This window comes from Lactuca virosa, chromosome 3 (genome assembly GCF_052849685.1).
Source record: "Lactuca virosa cultivar CGN04683 chromosome 3, Lactuca_virosa_CGN04683_v6, whole genome shotgun sequence".
Classification (NCBI taxonomy): Eukaryota; Viridiplantae; Streptophyta; class Magnoliopsida; order Asterales; family Asteraceae; genus Lactuca; species Lactuca virosa.
Window position 1 is genome coordinate 371204103 of NC_136428.1, and position 18003 is coordinate 371222105.

The 18003-nt window shown below is 41.3% G+C and overlaps 1 pseudogene; it reads right to left on the reverse strand.

Annotated features, from left to right (window-relative positions):
- Positions 1-48: 48 nt before the first annotated feature.
- LOC145167653 (PRA1 family protein D pseudogene) lies at positions 49-985 on the reverse strand (annotated as a pseudogene).
- Between the last annotated feature and the right edge of the window lie 17018 nt (positions 986-18003).

An 18003-nucleotide genomic window follows, 5' to 3' on the forward strand; every position in this document is an offset into this window, starting at 1 on the left:
AATAGCTAACCGATTTTGATTTTGATTTAAACTTTGAGTTTCAGTAAATTGGCAACAAGAACACAAATTGGATCAAAATTCACAATCCACAAACAACAAAGATGAGATCATATGTAACAAAAATAGCCATTGAAACAACATCACATAATCATCAATCAATCTACATGTATATAAAAATCGTACGAGCAATGATCAAAGTATTGTTAGTAAAATCCAATTTGTTCTTCAACAATTCAATCAAACCTGCATGTAAGCTCCTCGTGAAGCACCATCTTCATCAACACCCGAAAGCAAAGCTCCGTAAGGCGATTCAGTATCATCAGGAGTCCTCAATATCGCGTGTAAGCTCACCAGAAGACCCGCGATCACAATCGAGAGAAATATGTTCCACCAAACTCCGGCAACAGCAACGGCCACGATCGTAATCACGATCAACGAAATCAGAACCAAACGATCGCCGAATTCGAAATCGAAAACGATTAACGGTTCGTCTCTGGCGAAGAACAGGTAGATCCAACCGACGATGATGAACAAGAACACGATTGCGGCGATTGGGCGGAGAATTAGGGTTAAGATGAAGATGAGTAGGGAGATGATGGCGTAGTTGCCGCGGAAGGTGTAGAGGTTTTTCTGGAATCGGAGGGAGAGTTCTGGGAAGGAGAGAGGGAGGGTGAAGGAGGTGAGGAAGTCGTCGAACCATGGACGGATTGCGTGGCGGATTTCGGCGGTGGTGCTGTAGGTGTTGGTAGCGCCGGCGTCTGGTGTCATTGTGTGAGGGAAGGGGGATTGAATGGATAGGTAGTGATGGTGAGACTATGGAAATGGAAGACGTCAAAAGGTGAAGGAGAAGAGTAGTGTATTCTCCGTCGTGATCATGGGTTCCTCCGTCGTGAGTGGTGGAGCTGTCGGCTGTGAGGTCGGCTGGCGGTGGTAATATCTTTCTATTAATAAACAAAGTGGCGTGTGCGAATGACTCAAAGTCAACAAGCAAGCATTCTTGTTTGACGGGGTCTATTACAATATTAGACCATTAACATGAACCTCCGTTAAAGAATTAAACAAATTTTCATAGTTAAAATCATAATTATTGTTTTAAAAAAAATTATTAAGTTCGAGAGGTATGTGATTGTCATGTAACTTTATGTGAAATATTTGAATTCATTTTTCAAGATACATGAGATATTATTTATGTGTGAATTAATGAAAAAATAATGTCATATAATGAAATATAAAATATAAAATTGATCATAAAATAAAACAACCACAATCAATGAAGCAAATGAAAATTGGTACATGATAAATTGCAAAATTAGGTTATTATAATAATGAAAGTAAAAAAGGGGTTATAAATGTACATAGAACAAAAGTTGAAGGTGTTACATACCTAAAAAAAGAGTAAATCGGATAGCGTGTGAGAAATGAATTGAACGGGGAGATGTTTTTGAAATGAATCGCCTAAGAACACCAAATATCACTTACGAAGACAAACAACGATAATGAAATAATAACAAATTAAAGATCGAGTGGAGAGATGTTTTTGGAAGACAACGAATGTGGTATAAATGGGTGACCGAGTCGAAGGTGCCTTTGAGCCGGAGAGCACGAACAACAGAGTCAAGAAGACGGATTGTGAATTATGCGTCAGTGATGTTATTTTTGGGTAAGGTAAGCCTTGATTTCACACATTGAAACGTTTTATACTTTTAATTTTTGGTTTAGCCGATATATATCTTCTCATAGAAAACTATAATGTTGCGTTTATCATAATCTTTTGTTAGGATCTGTGTTTGATATTTTTGCATAATTTTCTTGATTTTTGTTTTATTAGGTGTTAGCTTTTCAAAAAAAACATATTTTGTGACCAAACACATATTTTCCTATTGACAGGTAAACACAAAGTGAAATTTTTAAGAATCATTAAATAAGGAAGAAAATGATGGTGACAATGTATTTAGTCAAGATAACAGTGATTCAAGTGAAATTAGTGTATTATATTCAAGTGGAAACATTGGTGAGGTAATTTAAATGAAAATTAGTGTAGTATATTCAAGTGGAAACATTGGTGAGGTAATTTAAATCTTTGATATTTTGTAAGATAATTTTTCTATAGTCCAAATATTAATAGTTTGTAGTTTTTCTATAGGCCAATGTGGTGGCCGATGCTCTCAACCGCAAGGTGGTCGCGACTCCGACCCAAGATCTATACTTGAGGATGACCATGGTTACTCCGTTGTTGGAGCAGATCCGTGAGGCATAGGTTGAGGCTATGAAGGAAGAGCGTCGGAAGTGTGAGCAGATTGTGGGGCAGGTGGCTTCCTTCGATTATGATAGTCGCGGACTGTTGACTTTGCATAGGGTGGTTCGGGTTCCGTATTGGGGCGGGGTGCGCCAAGTTCTGATGGAGGAGGCTCACAAGTTGAGATTCTCGATTCATCCCGGGGCGACAAAGATGTACAAGGATCTTCGCCCTGATTATTGGTGGCCCTGCATGAAGCGGGATATAGCATGGTTTGTGGAGCGGTGCTTGACTTGCAGGAAAGTCAAGGCCGAGCATCAGCGACCTCACGACAAGATGCAGCCGTTGGAGATTCCCATATGGAAATGGGAAGACATCACGATGGATTTTATCACGAAGCTTCCCAGGACTGCACGCGGAGTGGATTTTATTTGGGTCATCGTGGATCGATTGACCAAGAGCGTACATTTCATTCCGATCCAGGAGAGTATTTCTGCAGAGAAGCTAGCTAAGATTTATGTTTGGGAGGTGGTGGCACGTCATGGGATGTCGGTATCAGTAGTTTCAGACCGGGATGTTCGCTTTACTTCCAGATTTTGGAAGCGGTTTCATGACGAGATGGGTACTCGTCTCCATTTCAGTACGACTTTTCATCTGCAGACCGACGGGCAGAGTGATCGGACGATTCAGACTCTTGAGGATATGCTGCGTGCGTGCATATTAGATTTTGGTGGGAGTTGGGATACGTATCTTCTGTTAGCGGAATTTTCATATAACAACAGATATCACTCTAGCATTGATCGACCTCCTTTCAAGATGCTCTACGGTAGGAAATGTAGGACCCCGATTTATTAGGGGCGAGGTCGGTCAGCGAGTCATGGGGAGTACCGAGGTGGTACTCAAGACTACTGAGATGATTCAGCAGGTCCGGAGCAGGATCCAGACAGCTCAGAGTCGGCAGAAGAGCTATGCCGACAAGCGTCGGTCGGATTTGGAGTTTCAGGTGGGAGATATGGTTCTCCTGAAGGTGTCACCTTGGAAATGTGTCATTCGGTTTAGGAAGTGGGGCAGGCTAGGCTCCAGATATATCGGTCCTTTCAAGGTTTTGGATCGGGTGGGCCGGGTTGCGTATCGTCTTGACCTTCCAGCCGAGCTCAGCCAGATTCATAGCACATTCCATGACTCTCAGTTGCGGAAGTGTTTGGTGGATGATTCCGCAGTTGTACCCTTGGAGGATATTCAGGTGGATGACCGTCTAAATTATGTTGAGAAACCAGTGGCAATATTAGATCAGAAGACAAAAACCTTGATGAACAAGGTAGTGGAGCTAGTGAAGGTGTAGTGGTTGTATCGCAAGGGGTCAGAGTGGACTTGGGAGCCCAAGTAGGAGATGAGGGAGCATTACCTAGGATTGTTCGAGACAACGGACTTCAAGGACGAAGTCTGATTCAAGTGGGGGATAATTGTAATGCCTGGTTTCTGGTATGAATTTATTTCCAATTATTTGCATTTTTCTTGGAGGACTCGTCAAGTTGGAAGCCTCAACTCAACGTGTCGAAGTTGTTTTGGCCGCGAAGTTTAATGAGTCAACTCGACGAGTTGGGGTGCCTCAACTAGGCGAGTTGGCAGCTGGGAAGGAAACCCTAATTTTTAGGGTGTTGCACTCTATTTAAAGGCCTTAAGTCCCTTGGTTGGCCTCCTTACCAGCCTCCTCTGTCCAGAAACCCTAAAATCGAGCATCTACTTCCATTCTTGAGTGTGTGAGCTTGAGGAGAGCCTTAAGTGTCCATTTTTGGTGCATATTGAAGGATCTAAGGAATTGGGAGTTGCGTGGCTTGAAGAAGGAGTCTTGGATCCAAAATCACTAGCTCATTTGTCAAGTTTTTGAGGTATCAAGTTCATACCTTGCTTATTAGTTTCATAGATCTCTTCTTGGGTTAGTTTGTATGCTTTTAGCCATGTTGGGTGGATGATGGGGGTGTAGGACGTCCCAAATGTTATCCTTTCAGATCTAAGATTTTCATGAGCTCTTTTGGCATAAAGGTGCCAATTTTATGGTCTTAAGGGCTTCATGCTTTCATTAAGTCCTTCTTTTGGCCTCTTTTGAGCGTTTGAGCCTCTCCTAGTCATGCATGAGTGTAAAGTTAGAAACTTTACATAGCCATTCAACTTTTAAGGGCCAGATCTGCAGTTTGGGGCTATGCCTTTGGTGATTAAGTGCTTAATGATTAAGTCGTCACCCTTTTAAGCCTAGGGTTTAGGTTTTAAACCCATTTTGGTGGTTCTTAGGGGTAAAGTTGGAAACTTTACCCTTATTGAGGCCATTTCAGTTAAGATCTGAGTTGTGAAGCTCTTAGTTTCGATAAGGTCGACTTAATGAATTAAGATGTTGGATTTCTGGCGAACTCGGCGAGTTTATGGATAAACTCGACGAGTTGGATCAGTTTCTTCCTGACTTTGCAGACTAATGGAGAAACTCGGCGAGTTGGGTTAACTCGGATCGTTGACTTTGATTTTGACTTTAGTCTTTGACCAAGTTTGACCTATAAGGGGGGCTTTTGGGAATTTTGAGTTGTACTTAAGGAAATCTTTTCTGTTTAGGGGTTGAGTAGAGTCAATATTCGGAGTCGGGATCTGTTCAGCTACCTTTCTGTATTCGATGTGAGTTTCCTTACCGGGTTTAGCGGGTCGAAGGCACCAATGACGACCTATGTTAATGTTATGTTGTTAGTATGCTACCTGTCTTTGTGACTCTTGCATGTGCCTGTGTTTATGTGTTTTTCGGGCTAAGGCCCGATGTCGGGCAGGGCCTGATGGATATTTGTATGCTATGTGATTATTGCATGTATATGTGGTTATTTGATATATGTTATTTTATGTTGGGTGGGGCCCGTTTACCGAGCTCAGCTCGATGCCGGACAAGGTCCGATGTCGGGCGGGGCCCACTATATGTTTATTGTATGGTTTTTATGTGGTATTTTGGGGAGACTCACTAAGCTTTGTGCTTACCGTTTTTAGTTCATGTTTCAGGTACTTCCGGTTGTAAATGGAAGAGCTCGGGATGACTGCATCACACACACCGTTGAGATTCCGCTTATGATGTTTACTCTGATTTTATGACAAATTGATACATTGGGTTTTATTTAAATGCTTGGATGTTATTGGAAAATACTATTTTATCTATTATTAAAATGAAATTTTTGGGACCATATTTTTGGATGTTTCACCTCAGCCACAAATTCATGCATTCAACATTGTTTAATCTGCCCTAATCCTTATTATTAATCAATCTCTCATAACAATAACATTGTTTAATCTGTCTTGATCCTTATTATTAATCAATCTCTCATAACAATCCATGTGATACGAAATCAAAATATTTATTATCCTACAGTACCTGCACGTAATACTAATGTAAAAGGACATACTACAATCCCTAATTCTATATCCTTTATCATAATAATACCAGATGATCGTATTAGGACAATATGTGATCAAATAGATGATCATACATGCAGTAGCTATTTCACTAAAAATCGACCTCAATTTCGACATTTTTCATTATGAACAAACCTTAGCCTAAAATGCACAAAATTAGCAAAATTAAGAAGATTAGAGTGTAGCACTCTTACCGAAATTGAAGAAGAAACATGGAATCGAGAGGACTTGGAAGAAAATTGTGGAAAATCGGAGTCAAAATCGAGTGTGGGGACCAAAACTTGGTTGTTCGTGCGAGTGGGTTTAAAGAAATGAGTCAAATGTTCTATGTGACGTATAAATGGTCCCCCTCCGTGTTTTTTAAAGCTCACGTTGTGAGGGTTAAACCTCACGTCGTGAGTTTTAAGTTGTGCCAAAAATCGGGACAAAATAAATTCTCACGCCGTGGTACTTAGTCCCACTTCGTGGTTTCGAGGTATATTTATTTATTTATTACCAAAAACACTATTTTTCTTAAGAAAATTCAACAACTCTTTAAAGTTAATCCCACACTTGATTTTTTTTCCTTATCTTTAAAAAAAATAAGATAACTATAATTATGATTTATCCTAAAACTTAATAAAAATGCAAAAAACTAAAAAAATATGCAAAAACTAAAAGATGAAAAAAAATGCAAACCGAGCTCGGGTTGCCTCCCGATAAGTGCTTCTTTTGATGGGGTTATGAGCCAGACTCCATGCCGCCCTACGTGGTATTGGTTGGAGGTACGATCTCCATTTGCACATTCTGTTCCCTCCATCTTTTCTTGTAAGCTTGCACCCTTCTTAAGTAGGCTTTTTTAGAATTTTCCTTCCTCGTTTTAGAATCGCCTTCCTTGTGTTTCCATTTCAACCCTTTATTTTTCACAACAAGTTTAGGTTCTCCTTTTCCTTTTTGTAGCTCCCGAGCTTCAACATCCATCTTATCCAAAGTTGGCTTTCTCAAGTCTTGTGTAATTTCTTCTTTTTCATCCTCACTTGAGAAAATAGTTTCTTCAATTTCTTCAGTCACTAGAGACTTTGGAGTTTTAAAAGTGAAAACCTCAAAGACCTTTGGAATTGAAGCTCTTGGCTTGGTACGCTTGACTTGGTCTCTCGGTTGAATTTCTTCTTCCACCAATTTTTCTAACTCCTCAAGCTCGTTTTCCTCATCCATATAGAATACTCCATTTTGAGCAAAATCCTTCTTCAATTCATCTTCCACTCCAAAAGTCATTTCCTCATTCCCCACTCGTAAGGTAAGCTTTGACTTGCGAATATCCACCAAGGCTCGTGCGGTATTAGGTAATGGGCGTCCAAGGATTATCGGGACATCTTCATCCTCCTTCATATCTAACACCACAAAGTCGACTGGAAAAATAAACTTTCCAATTTTCACCAATATGTCCTCAATTATGCCTCGAGCATGAGTCACCGAACGATTACCCATATGAATTGTCATCCTAGTAGCCTTCAATTCTAGAAGGTTGAGCTTTTGGTAGAATAAATAAGGCATTAAGTTTATACTAGCTCGAGAATCGACTAAAGCATATATCTTCATGTTATTTCCAAATTCACATGGAAGTGTAAGGCGACCAAGATCTCCCATTTTCCTTGGTATTCCCTCCATAATAACCATGAAATTTTGCTCACTAAGAACTACCTTGGAGGTCTTCTGTAGTTGTTGGCGAGTGTCGAGTAAATCTTGAAGAAATTTGACATATTCGGGAACCTTGGCTAAGGATTCAATAAAAATAGTATTGATCGGAATACCCTTAACTTCTTGCATAAAGTTTTTATGTTCTTGTTCCAACGGGTGAACTCTGGCTCGAGAAGGAAACAATAAATGAGGTTGATAAGCTCGAGCACCAGAAATATTTTCTTGCCCAGACTGAGCCCACGTCGTGAGGATTGAATCCTCATGTCGTGAGGTCGGTGTTTCAGCAGCAATTTTTTCTTCGATTTTCATACGCTTTGGCTATGATTCGGGCTGCTTTGTTTCTTCTCCTAAGGCCTCCAAGAACTCATAAATAATGTTGTCTTCAGTAGTTATGGACATGACATGTGGTTGCAGTTTATTATCGAGATTTTTAGGAGGTAACCAATCATTAACCAATGTTGTTAATTGCCCGAGTTGAGCTTCAATATTTTTAATGGATGCTTGATGATTTCTCATGGTAGCATCAGCTGCATCGTGACGTTTTTTAGAAGCTTCCGTGAATCTATGAAGCATTGACTCTGAGTCCACTTTTTTCTCGGGTTGTGGTTGCTCCTTTTGGTAAACGCCCCGGCCGGTTTGCCTATATTTCTCTTCTTTTGCTTCTAATATTCCTTATATGGCAACCATTCCTTCTTTTTCTTCCTCCAATCTTCATTATAGCGGTCTCCACTTGAGTAGAAATATTGAGTTTTCCTATTCCCGTTGTCGTCTAAATGGAAATCTTTTGTCAAATGTGGACCATTGCAATTTTCACAACCCACACGTATTGCATGTATGGATTGGTCCATCTTAGTCATTCTTCGATCCATACTACTCAGCATTGCCAAAACCGCTGCCATGTCTTCCGAAGCACCATTCCCGATTCCACTAGCTCCATCATTGCGAGGGTTGTGGTACTCCCGTGAATGCTTTGAAAATTCTTCGATTAGTTCTTTAATTTCAGCGGGATTCTTCTTTGTTAAAGGTCCTTGAGAATCAAGGAGTTGCCTTGTCATTACGTTCACCCCATCATAAAAGATTGAGACTTCTTGTTGCTCGTTTAGATCATTTTGGGGACAATTCCTTATTAACCCTTTATATCGTTCCCATGCCTCGTACAAAGACTCCCAGTAACATCCGTCTCTCAAGGCATTATTTAGATTATGTAAATTAATATTAGCTTTGGGCTAACACTTGGACAATGGACCTTTAGGGCTGGACCTTAGCAAAATGGGCCAAGAAGTTGGGCTGCCCATAAGCCATACGTTGGGCGTAACCTGGCGTACGCGGGGCATAGTGGCGCATTGGATTCGAGGGACTCGGGGGCGTACGCGCAGCGTACCAAGAGGTACGCCCAGCGTACATGGGAGATGCCAAACCCTAATTTTTAGGGTTTAAGACATATAAATACCCCATTATAGCCTCCCCTCTGGCCTCCTCACCAGTCCCTCACCCTCAGAAAAACCCTAGTTCGCCTCATACTCCATTGTTGTGTGTGCTTGACCTTTTTGAGTTCATTTTTGTGAAGAAAGGCTTGGAAGAAGTGAAGAGAAGTTGGAGGAGAAGCACTTGAGTATCTTGAGCTCAAGGATCTGGAACTAGTTTATCTTTTGGCGCCCAAATGAGGTATAAAGCTCCTATCTTTCCTCTTAGAAGCTTAGATCTAGGGTTTTGAAGCTTTGGACCTTTTTAGGTCCAAAGAATGGATCTTGTCCATGCAACTTCGTTTTTGAGCTTAGGGTTGCTACCCTTGAAGCTCAAAGTGTCCCTTTAGCAGTAAAGTTGCAAGCTTTGAGGCCTTTATGTAGCCATGCATGAGATCTAGCCATTTCCATGGAAGTTTATTGCTATTTTTAGAGTTGGGGTTCATTTGGTGGGTTGCAAGCCACCAAGTGATCGACTTTATGGGTTAGGACGAAGTATTGGACTCAGATCTGTAGTTTGGACGTAATGTTTTAAGGGATTAAGCAGTTTTGGAGAAAAAGGCTTAACAGGAGAGTACGTTGGGCGTACATGCCAGTACGCGCAACGTACATAAGGGTACGCTCAGCGTACACTCAGGCAGTGGGTTTTATGTTATTGGGCCTCGGTTTGGGCCAAGCTTTGCACATAGCAGTAGTTGGGTCGTGATGGGCCTTCAGGAGTCAGTCAAAGGCCCAAGGACTAGTTGGGCTTGAGAGGAAAGCCCATTTGAGGAGTTGGGCCCAATTTAGAAAATTGGGCCATTTGGATACTTTAATGGGCTTTAATGAGTTTGGAAGGATTAGAAAGGATTGAGACTAGGTCATGGCCCAAATTAGATCAAAAGGGGTAAAACATTCATTTTACCCTTAGAAGGATTCTCAGTTTTTGACTAAGTATTATTGTATAGAGTTAGCCGGGGAGTCGTGGGAGCAGCCAACAGAGATCCCTCACACACGAGTTCAGCATCCAGTTTGAGAGGTGAGTCTTCTCCTATAGGAACGGATCTAAGGCACCAAGGTCGGCCCGTTTATGTATGATTGTATATGTCGGGGTTAGCCCGATGTAGGTTTTATGTTCCAGACTCCGGTCTGATGCCGGACGGGGACCGATGCAGTTAGAATGCTTGATGTCTTTGTGATTTTTGCATGTGTCTGATTATGTGTTCCGGATTTAGGTCTGATGTCGGGGCAAGCCCGAGGAATGTTAGCTTTCATGTTATGTTTATGTTTATGTTTATGTTATGCTTGTTGATATGATATGTATACCGGACTTCGGTCCGATGCCGGGCGGGTCCCAAGTTTTGTCGGACCTCGGTCCGATGTCGGGCGGGGCCCGATGCAGTGGGCTAGGCCCAGTATGTGATTATGTGTATGGTATGTGGTAGTTTGGGGGAACTCACTAAGCTTTTTGCTTACAGTTTTCTGTTTTGGTTTCAGGTACTTCAGCTAGCAAAGGGAAGGGCTCGGGATGATCGCATGGCACATACCATAGTTTTTCTAGCCTGGGAGATTTACTCTGATATTTGTTATGAGTTTATAATATGTTGACAGATACCACGATATTTTGATATACTTGGTTTATGATTTTATATGATGACGATGATATTTATGGTTTAATAATGTTATAAAAAAGAAATTTTTGGTCGGTATTTTTGGGATGTTTCAAGTTGGTATCAGAGCCTTGGTTTGAGGGATTCGGGCACACTCTCGGGTGTGTCTGGACTCAAACTAAGGAATTGGTATGAAAATTTCAAAAGAAAATCATTTTTATAAAAATAATTTTGAAATGAGAATAGAATTTTGAAAAAAGAAAAGAACTTTGAAAAGAGAAAAGGATGTGGTGCATGCAATCACCCGAACTCAAGTAAGTACTCCCAAATTACCCATACAAGTTTATGTTATGTTATGATTATCAACTTTATGAGAATTGCATGCTAGTTTAGGACTAAGGATCTAGGAAGGATGCCTTATGTGCCTATCGTATGTGTATCAGCTTTATGAGATTTGCATGCTAGTTTAGGACTAAGGATCTAGGAAGGATGCCTTATGTGCCAGTTATATGTATCTCAACTTTATGAACTGCATGCTAGTACAAATTAGTCAGGGACAGCCTGAGAGAGATATGCTTGATTATGTTTACTCGATGCTCGAATGTTGCTTGCTTTGTGCTTTTAGGGGTCTTAGTTATCTTTTACTAACTAGTAAATGAATATGTTACGTTACATATTGCGATGATTAAATAATTTCAGAAGGTTAGGTCTAGCCCTATTGCGCAGCTCTTGTTTGAGTCCAACCGTTGTAGGGTAGGACCTCTCATTCGAAGATCTATCTAGTCTTAGTGATATGTGTAACATCCCATTTAAAATATAATAATTAAAAAATAAACCCGGAACCCCTGAGAAGCAATTATTATTATTATTATATATTATTATAGTCCAAAGTCAAATAATAAATAGTGGGGTGTTGGTTTCGGGGAGTCAAATGATACAATTTCGAATTCAGAGGGTTAAAGTGTAATTTCGGGAATTATCTTGCAAATGATTTTATAAGTCAGGGGGGGCGTTTGGTAACATATGGTTTCCATTTGACAATAATTTGTATAGGAGGGGTTGTTTTATAACTTTAGGACTTATTATGAAAAAGAATTATGAGAGCAAGGGTTGAAAGGGTAAATTAAGGATTTCTTTTGAAAGAAAATAGAGGAGGAGGGACTAAAATTGTCATTTTGGAAAAAAAATATTGAGTGGAGCGGGATTATATAAGCTAACTATTCCATTGCCTAAACCCTAAACCTAATCGTATTCATCAGCCGCCACCTCTCCTAGTGCCCCCTTAACCTCCAGCCGCCAACACCCCTTACTCTCATCTTTCCGATCAGCTAAGGCCACCAGAAGAACCGCCGTTGACCTCCACTCCTCCTCCCACTTCGGGATAGATCAAGTCGTCGTGATGAGGTGGGCTGCGGGCTTCCGAAGCCGCCATGCTGACCGCCGATGTGCATGTCGCTTTCCCGCTGCCGACGACGATTGGGACCGCAAATGGATTTCGCTGCCGTGCCCTAGCCACCGCTGTCCGTTCCTGTTGAAAGCAAGCAGTCGTCGGACGCTAGGTTGCGTCGTTGCTACCGGAGAACCGCCGAGAGTCGATGAAACCCGCTGCTTGGGCCGTAAACCACCAATCTTTACCGTCGCGCCGCCGTTGTACCTGTTTCGTCTGTCCCGTCGTCGCTATCGCCGACTCTGCTGCCTGCTTTACTGTTCCGACCACCGCCATGCTTGGTGGGTGTCTTGCGCGTGTGTGTGTGTGTGCGTGGTTCTGTATGTTTCGGAGGGTGGGTGTGTTTATGGGCTGGCCGGAAAACGTTGGGAGCCACCATGGCAGCCCACCATGGTGGCTATTGGCCGGTTGCTGCCCTTCTGCCGCCATACACCACCACCGGCCACCACGAGGTGGTTGTGTGTGTGTGTGTGTGTGTGTGTATTTGAACTGTATTGTAAATTGTAACCAATCGAAATAGTAAGAAATCCGTCACCACCACCGTTAGGTGGTGGCTGCCGCCTCCTGCCGCCACCGGCCGCCGTGTCGGGTGGCGGTGTGCTTGCCTTGCTGTGGTTGACTCGTTTGGGGGATGCTTGGTCGAAGTGGGCCAAAGAAACCTTAGTGGGCCCAATAAACCCTAATGGGCTTAATGATATTCTAGTGGGCCTAATAGGCCCAATAAAGCTCTAATTGACCTAAAAGCCCAACCATTTGATTAATGGGCTAGTTTTGGGTAGGAAACCCTAATTAGGGTTTGGAAAACCCTAATGGCATAAAACCCTAATTTTGGGAAATATCGGGACCCGCACTTGGACCAATTAACAAACTTAAAATATTGAATTATAATAATTGCAAATTAACCTAAGATAATATTGGACTTAATAGATTAAGTCCTTAATGGATTAAGCCTTAATGGGTTAAGTAAGAAACACTTAACCCTAATCATCATTCTATGTGAAACCCTAATTTCACTTGGGCCTTCCTATTGGGCTTTGATGATTGGACTATTATTGGGTTGTCCAAGAATAAGCAAATGGACTAAATAATTGTATGGGTTTTAGGATAAGGCCCCATGTGAGAGTCTTGGGCCCAATTTGGAAAATTGGGCCATTAATGGGCCATATTTGGGTCTTTATGATTATGCAATATTGGGCCATGGGAATGCTGAGAGTTTGGATTAGAATTAATGGATGGGTTTTAAGGTAAGGCCCATGTGAAGGGTTGGGCCCAATTCGGAAAATTGGGCCATATGTTGGGCTTTGGCCCATTACTTGACTTTTGGGCTTTTGTAGTGTGAGTTGGACCTTGGGCTTGTAACCCAATTATTAATTGGGTATTGTTTGTTGTTGACAGTTCCGGAAGCTGTCAACCAGCAGCTGGAGTTTATCTGCGGGACTTCAGCAGTGCCAGGTGAGTTATCCTCACTATATCAACAGGGTCTAAGGCACCAATGCCAACCCTTTATGATTTACATCCTGGTTTAGGATGGTTGCCATGTTAGATTACATCCTGGTTTAGGATGGTTGCTATGTTAGATTACATCTTGGTTTAGGATGGTTGCCATGTTAGATTACATCCCGGTTTAGGATGGTTGCTATGTCATATTACATCCTGGTTTAGGATGGTTGCCATGTTAGATTACATCCTGGTTTAGGATGGTTGCTATGTTAGATTACATCCTGGTTTAGGATGGTTGCCATGTTAGATTACATCCTGGTTTAGGATGGTTGCCATGATAGATTACATCCTGGTTTAGGATGGTTGCTATGCTAGTAATCTGCTAGGTTGATATCCTGGTTCAGGATGGTTGCCATGTTAGTGATCTGTTAGATCTGTATGACTATTGTTATTGCATGCTAGTATATGATATTTATGTGCACATGCTTGTTGTTCTGGGGAAAGGGTTGAGGCAGGTCCTGCTGTGTGCAGTAGGCCAAGACACCCTGGGCGGACCGGATAGACTGCAGGCCCGGGCCGGGCAAATCTAATCAGACCGAAGGCCCAGCGAGCGGTCCAGACAAGCTATAGGCCTTGCGAGGCGGTCCAGACATGCTGAAGGCTCGGGAGCGGTCCAAATAGGTTGTAGGCCCCGGTGAGGGTGGTCCAGTCAGGCTGAAGGCTCACTATGCATGTTGTTTGCTATTTGTTTATATGTTATACGGTATGGTTATATCGGTATGGTGTTGGTATTTTGGGGGTAACTCACTAAGCCTTCGAGCTTACTTTTATCGATTATTGTTTCAGGTACTTCTGATGATCGCGGGAAGGCGAATGCGTGATCGTACAGCTCCTCATATTTCATGGTTTTATGATTTGATTCTGGGGACACTCTGATGTTTTTACTATTTTGAAAACAAATTGTAATCACTTAATGGTTTTTAAATGTATTAAAAAGTTTAAATTGGCTTGAATTTTATGGGTGTTACAATATGTAATAGTATTCATGAGCTAGTTAGGGGGAGATAGCAGGGACTTCTTATGCAGCTGATGGCGGAGAGTGGGTTGGTGATTACCCTAGTGCAATCCTAGGAAGAGTTTAGTATGAGATCAGCAGTAGAAGTAGTAGAAGGGACTTGGTGGAGTCAAGGCGGTTCTTGAGGAAAGTACGGATAGATGTGGAAGGTAGTATGGGTCCATACTACTGAAAGCAGAGGATCTGTACTCGAATCAAGGAGGGCTGAGATGAATCCAGGAAACTTGTAGTAAGTTAGATCCCTCGAGATTTTATGAGTATACTGATGTTTGTTATGGTGTATTTTCAGTATGTTGGTTTTACGCCCTAGGCCGACTGGGACTTCAGGTGAGGGATCAGGCTCGGGCTCTGGATCCGAGTAGATGGATGAGCATACGAGGGAGTTTATTTCGTCTAAGATCAGACGCAAAATTCTCGATCAGACTCTTGTGATTTTTGGATCAGTCAAGGAGGGTATTTTAGAGCTTCTGGATGAGAAGTTGAGCGCTTTCCGCACTGAGATAACGACCATGATGGGATCGTACACATTGACTTTCAGGGAGTTTATGATGGGTTTTGAGCATTCTAACACTCTTATGGTGTACATGCAACCCTAGAAACCTTGGATCTATGTTTTCTCTAATATTCATGCAAATTTGAATTCCAAGGTTCTCAACCTAACTAGCATGTTATGGGGTACTTGTATTATAAAACTTTAGTAGAATGACATACCTTTTCTTGTGGTTGATTGCTTGGAGTCTTGAGAGCCTAGCACCAATAATGTGGATGCCTCAAGTGGAATCACAAATCACCAAAACACCTTGGAAGACTTGAGAGAATAATATGCACCAAGTAGAAATCGGCCCGCACTTTGAGCTCACACACTAGTGCCATTTCATGTGCCAAAGACCTCTTTATATAGTATGGAGGATTAGGGTTACATTCATGTAAACCATAATACCCATGACCTTTCATTTCCATAGGCTCCATGGGTTAAAAACTCCATGGACTATCCATGCAAGCTTAGCCCATCCTAAATGAACTTGGCCCATTCTATATATATAAGAGTCCATATTTAATTAGTTCCTTTTGATCACCAAATTAATTCTAAATTAATTCTTGATCAATACTAATTAAATAATATGATTTCATATTAATATATTATAACTTATAATATATTAATAAATCATAATTTATATTATTCTCAAAAGATTATCCATATAAATTGTTGCGGTGAAGTGCAACCCAAATGGACCATGCCGGGTCGGGTCAAGTACATACCAAATATAGTTACAGACTTAGACACCTTATCCAACAGTTTAGAGCTTGTGGAGCTCCCGACTACCATGGGGCTTGGGACCCCATTGCGAGTACCAGATGGTTGGCGGATGTCGCCAACGCATTCCGTACCAGCAGATGTCCCGAGGGGGACAAGGTTATGCTTGCGTCCTGTCTTCTGAAGGACAGGGCGCGTGACTGGTGGGAGGAGGTTGGGAGAGCTATTGGTGATGATACAGTGTTGGATGCGATGACCTGAGGTGATTTCACGACCAGGTTCAGGGCCGAGTTCGCACCTGTTATTGAGGTGCAGTAGCTTGCTAGGGAGTTCCAGGATCTCCAACAGACGACTGAGATAGTGGCAGAGATTACCGCCAAGTTCAGGGAGAGGGCCCTTCTCCTTCTGCAGTATGTGGCGGATGAGGAGAGGAAAAAGGCCCGATATCATGAGATGTTTGTTGGGTTATGAGCATTCTAACACTCCTAAGTGTACATGCAACCCTAAATACCTTGGATCTATGTTTTCTCTATTATACATACAATTATGAACATCCAAGGTATTATCCTAATCTAGCATACAAAATAATAAATATAACAAGATAGAATACATACCTCTTTGATGTAGAATGTCTTCATGAAGCTTGAGTGCCTAGTGCCCCAAGTGTGACACCTCAAATGGTTCACACAACACCGAAATACACTTGGAATAACTTGAGAGAAACTTGAACACTCCTTGAAATCGTCTAGCCCTCACACTCACACATTAGTGCCCGATTTCTTGAGCCATGGGATTCTTTTATATGGTGGCTATTAGGGTTACACCATGTAACTCATAACTTTACCCATTCCTTATGCTCCATGGATTTTAACCTCCATGGAGTATCCATGGGTCACCCCATGGACTTAGTCCAACATAAGGAATCTTGGATCACAAGCCCACATATATAAGAATGAATTATTTACACAATCAACCCATATATTTAATTAGTCTCCTTTTGATCACTTAATTAATTCCAAATTAATTCTTGATCAATACTAATTAAATAACCTTATTAATATATTAGAACTTATAATATATTAACCAACCTTAAGTGTTATTTCTCTCATTATAGTCTATCCAAATGCATGATGCCATGCAACCCAAATGGACCATGCCGGGTCGGGTCAAGTCTTACCAATTATAGTTATGGACTTAGACATTAATCCAACATTCTCCCACTTGGATAAGTCTAAAACTATTATTGCGTATGACTTCAGGAACCGATCAGCAATCGTAGCTCTCAAAAGCTTCTGTCGAACTCTGACCTTGTCGATGAACTCTGACCTTTGTCAATGACTTGTCCATTAGATAAGGGATCATATATTCCTCCATTCTAGATATCATATGGACTGAGACATGGATTATCAATCATTCTCTCTGTCCATTTGTTGTTTCCCGATTTCCGATTCATGATGACTGACTGATTGAACAAATCAAATCAGTCCTGGCTTGGCCAAGCACTCACATGTATCATCTTTAAATCATCGAGGGGCCCACAGATATCGCTTTTATCCCGAAGGTAAAAGGAATGGATAAACTTCGACTCATATGGCTTGTTCTACTACTTGTTGAATCATACACAAAGGCACGTTTTATAACATCGAGTTACCAATGCGTTTTCGTGCAATCAATGTATAACCAACTCATAGTAACAACTCATATCTCTAGGTTTGAAGAATATAAGATATTATCGTCTCATGATCACTCGTGATAAAATCCATGAAGTGATTCAAATGAGCGCGGGTTGAATCCAATACTCAGAACTTATGAGCACTCATGAGTGTTGTAGCACCACTTTGTCCACCAACTTGGACCTCTACAAACCAACCCATGACAGTCTTGATTCATATCTACTTCCAACATATGACCGACTGTGGATGGTTTGAATAACTTAATCATTCAGGAAGAGCGACTTAGTTATTCTGGAAGTCAAAACATGCAAAGTGAAACACAAGAATAAATGAATCAAATATGGTATCAAACCCTATGAATATAAATAAACACTTTTATTTATCACCATACTAATTACTCATTATTCATTGTTTCGGTTTTATCAACTTTATACTTGAATTTAAAACAATAGTTGTCCCATGCTCCAAGCATGTACACTATGTTTTCTAAACACTAGTCATGCCATACACCAAGTATGCATATTATGTTTGTGTATGATCTTTACTTTGTAAAATAGATCAATTGAACATCACTCCAATGATCCTCTTTTCACAGTCCCAAATCCTTACTGCAAATGCAAGAATTCCAAATTCATGCCATTTACTGAAATCTGTTAGATTCTAAACTTATATGCATTGATCCTCTTAATGATTATGCACAAAGTCAGAAA